We start from the raw sequence: 6,730 nt of genomic DNA, 5'->3' as shown, positions 1-6,730 counted from the left end.
TTATTTCAAATAATGGAATCAGGAAAAAGAACCAGAAGAAGAAAAAACCTAATTCCAAAACAATATTCCAAAATCACTTTTTTTATGTTAATAATATAATTGAGTGACAAACACCAATAATTCACTAACTATCTCGTGACTCAGTTTATGTTTGTTTGTAATTAAGAACAAAGCTACACAATGGGCTATCTGTGCTCTGTCAACCACGGGTATCGAAACCCGGATTCTAGCGTTGTAAGTCCGCAGACATACTGCTGTGCCATTGGGGGCCTCAGTTTATGAAACTTATGACAAGGTATTTATTCACTGCTTAAGTCACGAGAGTACATCTCATGCGATCATAAATTTACATAATCTTTTGGCATATTAATAATACATCTGTGTCACCGCTAGGAAAGCTGGTGTCAGTTTCATAATACATACATATTTACTCAAAATAACGTGATCAGTAAGAAGATGGGTTAGCGTTTTAATGTAACTAAAATTTATAGATAAGCTAAACGATATTAGGAATAACAAATGAACGATAAACAAAACCATCTATCTTACACAATATCTACAGTATGAATTATCACATCTTGGGAAGTTTTCAATAAAATAGCGACTTTCTCTGATAAAAAAAAACTGTGTTATTCAACCCAGTAATCCCTCTCAAAAATAACCCATCAATCTTGTTATAAAATAACCCAGGTATCTTTTTCAGAAAATAACCCCTCAATCCAGTTATAACGTAACCCAGTAATCCGTTGCGGACAGACAAATACACACGAAATGCTTTATATAATAGCTCGAAACATTGTGGCGATGAATTTACTCAACAAATAATCTAGAATATTATTTGATCATGAGCTCCTTGTAAGTTTGGGTTTCTTCAACAAATGAAATTATTTAACTCTATCTTAGTAAGTTTTGGGTTTCTTCAACAACTGAAATTATTTAATTGTTATCTTAGTAAGTTTGGGTTTATTCAACAACTGAAATTATTTAATTCTTATCTTAGTAAGTTTGGGTTTCTTCAACAAATGAAATTATTTAACTCTTATCTTAGTAAGTTTTGGGTTTCTTCAACAAATGAAATTATTTAACTCTTATCTTAGTAAGTTTGGGTTTCTTCAACAAATGAAATTATTTAACTCTTATCTTGTAAAGTTATGTGAAACACGAGGCTTATTTGTACTACACTTCTTATCACTGAACGTCATACTAGTGCGAATTCCACTTTTTTTATTCCAAATAACCTTAAATCCATAAATTGTCGTTTACAGAGCATCAAGCTAAACAGAACGTGTATCGATTTTTATTACCGTTTACACACAATGTAAAGAAGGGAACTATCATTGTGTTAAATTTGTTTATTCATATATCTTCCGTCATTTTATTAACATAAAGTAATACACCTTTAAAACCACGATTATTGTAAAACCACATTGTCTCGACCACATTTATCCAGTTCATCATCGGACAGAATGAAAGTAGACGAGACATTTATATATCGTAATTAAAAATCTTTTTTTTTTTTTGAGCACGTGGTGTATGTTAGTTTTATACTAGCGTTCTATGTAAATGAAATGATACCTATCAACACATGTATACATGTACACTGTACATAACGTAAAATGTTCATTATAATTATAAAACAATATGTAAAATATATTGTTAACAAATATATACTTGTCTATACGACGTTAATTCAAGTACAGCTGGAGGAATTAGATTACAGGACCTTCGTCTTTACTTAAAGAAAAAATATTTGTGTTTAATTAAGTCCATCGACTCTCTCTTACATTCAGTTCAGTGTAATTATTCATGAAACGAACTAATTCGGTCTCATCCCATAGGATACGGTGGTTATAATTAATGTCATGTCATACGATGAAGTGCAGTGTTTGTTTGTTTGTTTTTTATAGCATATTTGTAATCATTCACACAGAGATTTGCGGGTTGTCTAACCAATATAGACTTTGTTGCATTCACACAGAGATTTTAGTTTGCGGGTTGTCTAACCAATATAGACTTCGTTGCATTCACACAGAGATTTTAGCTTGCGGGTTGTCTAACCAATGTAGACTTTGTTGCATTCACACTTTATTTTATCAACTCCGTCTATGTCAAATGTTCATAAGTTCCTTTCCAATGAAAGAAGAAAATAGCAAATTTTGTTAAGGTTTATAAGCAGTTTGGCTATACCAGTAAACCTATTCAAAAAAAAAATCCGTATTTCTTTTTTTGTATAAACTGGTAAACGTTTCGTAAGTTTAGAAAGAATGATCTTAAAAAACATTTTGTTAACAGATTTACCAATGAATATTATCTATGATTATCCTCTATCTATGACCATACGTTTAATATAGCTGATTTTATTGAAAAGGGTCAACATCATTCAACGAAATGCGAAAAGCTCCGTTAGCCAGAATATGGAACACACCAACATTTTGAGATAAAGAGTGACGAGAATCTATATGTGACATGCTCGCCCTTTCAGCCGTGGGGGGGGGGGGGGTATAGTGTGACGGTCAATTCCACTATTCGTTGGTAAAAGATTAGACCAAGAGTTGGCGGTGGGTGGTGATGACTAGCTGCCTTCCCTCTAGTCTATTACTGCTAAATTAGGGACGGCTAGCGTAGATAGCCCTCGTGTAGCTTTGCGCGAAATTGAAAAAAACACCTAAAACTGGCGTTTTTTAGGGAAAATCACTGCTTCTAGTTTTGCCAAACATCTTTAAAAAGTCAGCTGGTTATTTTGCTAATTTTCAATTGCAAATTTAACGTTATCATATGAAGTGTTTAATTGGTGTAAAAATTATTTTAACTTAATATCATAGTGACTCCACACTATCGACGTATCGTCCACATATTTCAACCAAATTTTGGGTTTCAGTAACCATTTCAGAAGAATGGTGGTTTCGAAATGATCCAGAAAATGTCGCAAAGTAATGGGGAGAAGGGAAATCCTATACGTAATTCTGTTTATTTGTTTTTGAATTTCAATCAAAGCTACACGAGGGCTATCTGCGCTAGCCGTCACTAATTGAGCAGTGATAAACTAGAGGAAAGGCAGCTAGTCAACACCACCCACCGCCACCTCTTGGGCTATTCTTTTGTAAACTAATAGTGGGATTGCCCATCACATTATAACGTCCCCACGGCTAAAAGGACGAGCATATTCAGTGACGGGGATTCAATCCCGCAACCCTCAGATTATGCGTCGAGCGCCTTAACCACCAGGCTATGCCAAGCCCGTAAAACATACTTTTTATTTTGTCTCAAAAATTAAACTAATATTGTGACAACTCCAGTTTTACCACAATTACCAAACCACTATTCAGTACAATATATTTTCTTCATACTACGTTATACTATTGTCATTAGTAAATCCTAATATTGAAATATTTGAATATTAAGAGCCATACATATAATATCCGATATGAAGTACAATTAATGTTTTTTGTTTGTATATAGTTAAGCACAAAGCTACACAAGGGGCTGTCTGTGCTGTGCCAATCACGGGTATCGAAACCCTTTTTTTTGGCGTTGTAAGTCCACAGACTTACCACTGGGGTGAGGGGGGGGGGTACTGAGTGCAACTGTTTCGTTAATTTCACACACTGTATGTAAATGAAACATAAAACGGGATAGTGTGACAGTTGATTCAGACATGTTCGGGAATATTTTTCTCTTGCAGGTGTTTTATGAATAGGATATAAGTAGTCGTAAACTTGCATTAATCTTCACCTCAGACTATGGGTCACAGTGGTCAGCTCAGATTCGCTTGGCCAAGCTGTTATATTGTCTCTCTCTCTCTAAGTCCCAGTCGTGCCCCAATAAAAGTTTGTGCAAGTTAATATAAGCTTGGAGTTAGTCACTCCTTTAATGATCATTGATAATGTTAACTAACGTAGGTAATCTGGGATTGTGGGCTACCGCACAGTGACTATGAGCTTAAATTCTGTCATTATTACGTGTAGTTGTATTTTTTCCCACGTCCTTCGGCCATCAGAAAGCTCAAACAACCTAGAAGTCAGCCAGTTGCATTGTTCTACCCCTCAAATTTATGTACTTTTTTAACATTTATTCTCCCGCAATCCAATCTTTTCGAACCTCCTGTAAACGGGAGTTTCATTGGTCAACGAAATTTACCTTACAAGGCTTCACTACTATGTGTTCAAATGACATTGAACCATCTTCTAAACATCAAAATGACACAAACAAACAGCGGTTTCTGGTTCAAGGCAGAGAAGAGATGAAATTGTCATCGACACAGAATTGGGCAACGGTGATAAAAGCGATTATTGGGAAGGTGAACAAGATATGTGTTTTATACAGTATAACAATAAAAAAAATTTGTTGATACCTCATAGCAGAAAGGAAGTTTTAACACAACTGAGTTTACTAACTACCTCCGCTAGAGTTATGACTGCTGTACATATCCTTATATGACTGCTGTACATATCCTTATATGACTGCTGTACATATCCTTATACAATGATGTGATTTTACATACACAAATAGATGTAATAATAAAAAAGATATTTCTGTGATATTTGGCACAGTGGAAACTATATTTATTTATCTTTTGGCCCAATATTTCACTTCTATCTAAACTCTGTGATTTCACATTGATCAATGTGTCTGCAGGATCAGAAAACGTAGTTATTCCTTGAGAGCACGTTTTTTTTGTATGTTTTTTTTTCCAGTGGACGGCACTTGAGCACGGACTCATCAAGTGAAGTGCTTTAGTACGTGTACCTTACTATCGAATTAAGCGAACACTCTTCTTCCCCACAACATCAGAGTTCGAGCTACCCTTACGTGCCCACTCGTAGGGTTTTTAAAAGATGCAGTTAAATAAAACATGTTATTCTCAGGAAAGCTGACAGCAGGGACGTCGCATGGCAAATGGAAGAAAGCTAACTGTGTGCATTCAGAGTATACTCTGTCCAAAGCTTCAAGTCAGACATGATCGACACCACCTCTCTCGAGAGATGTCAATAGAACGACATGATACGCCGCCTCGTGATCAGCCAAGCGTGAAGATGGAAGAGGGTCATTGAGCGCAGTATGAAGTCATTGATGGCAACGATGTGCGAGCAGAGAGAGCTTCCCAGCCATCACACCGTTTCTCATCGCTGTCCTGAGAGTAATTGAAATTACGTGTTGAATATACTTCAGCTTCACCTCTGCACCAACGCTCTTACGTATATGTAATGTTCCTTGAGAGATCAGGCTCTGTGAAAAACAAAGTGTTTGTTAGAATAGATAAAAGTGTTGAAAGAACATTTTTTCTTTTGGTAACGTTATTGCAATTCATCATTTTAATTTCAAGTTTTCTTCGGCATTTCAAATGGGTCAATCGAATACATCTTAGGAAACACCTTTGTTCATATCTTTGTCCGACACTACTTCATAGAAGTTACTTAGTAACGCATATTTACTGTTTATTTTTTAAGAAAAACCTCGTTTAAGCAACAAGCTACTGAAAATATGATGTAATAGTGTATATAATGCATACACGAAATGCTTTGTTTGAATAGATGTTTATATTCTAAACTTAGTTACATTTCTTTAGTTTGTAGTTTAACAAGAACTATTAAATGGATAAAATGAGTCGTAAAATTATTCCAAATCTTTCACGTAGCAGCTGTCGTTTTACATCCTATAAGATGCCTGCACCATCCAATAAGATTATTTGACAAAATTCGTTACAACCAATGAAAGGAAGTGATTCGACAGTCGTGGACTAATATTTGAAAAACTGGCTAATTTGCCCGAAATATGAGGCCGGGTATTCGTGGTTCGAGACCCGTTGCCGCAAAAAATAACAACTAATTCCGCTATTTGGGCTGGTGGTTGTACTATAATAGTAAAGGTGAATTTAGTTCCGCTATTTGGGCTGGTGGTTGTACTATAATAGTAAAGGTATAATTAGTTCCGCTATTTGGGCTGGTTGTTGTACTATAATAGTAAAGGTATAATTAGTTCCGCTATTTGGGCTGGATGTTGTACTATAATAGTAAAGGTATAATTAGTTCCGTTATTTGGGCTGGATGTTGTACTATAATAGTAAAGGTATAATTAGTTCCGTTATTTGGGCTGGTTGTTGTACTATAATAGTAAAGGTGAATTTAGTTCCGATATTTGGGCTGGTGGTTGTACTATAATAGTAAAGGTGAACTTAGTTCCGCTATTTGGGCTGGTTGTTGTACTATAATAGTAACGGTGAATTTAGTTCCGCTATTTAGGCTGGTGGTTGTACTATAATAGTAAAAGTGAAATCCCACTATTCGGTCAGACAAACATTGACGATGGATGATGTTGACTAGCTGCCATCCTTCTAATCTGTTGGTTCGAAATTAGGGATGTCTGTGCGAGCATGCGCAGATAGCTCTTGTGTAGCTTAGCGCAAAATTCCAAAACAACCAATCATTCATAGAAATAACATAATTTCTTGATAAGTTGTATAAAGCCTGAACTAAAATATATAAGAACAAACTGTTGTTTAGTATTTATTAGTTATCATTCAGAGTAGAACAATAGAGGTGTATTTATGAAATATATAACACAACTAGTGCAATTATCAATAGAATCTGTTGAAAATATTTAACTTAAGAAATTTGTGTGTCTTTGTGATGTTATACAAACTCCTTATTCGTCTCCGAAACTGAAATATAAGTTCACTCAGGCTTTCGTTGTTTGTTTGTTTGTCTTGAAGTTCGCGCAAAGTTACACGAGG

This window comes from Limulus polyphemus, unplaced genomic scaffold (genome assembly GCF_000517525.1).
Source record: "Limulus polyphemus unplaced genomic scaffold, Limulus_polyphemus-2.1.2 Scaffold614, whole genome shotgun sequence".
Taxonomy (NCBI): Eukaryota; Metazoa; Arthropoda; class Merostomata; order Xiphosura; family Limulidae; genus Limulus; species Limulus polyphemus.
The sequence above is the reverse complement of the archived record's forward strand: the minus strand, read 5'-3'. Positions refer to the sequence as shown.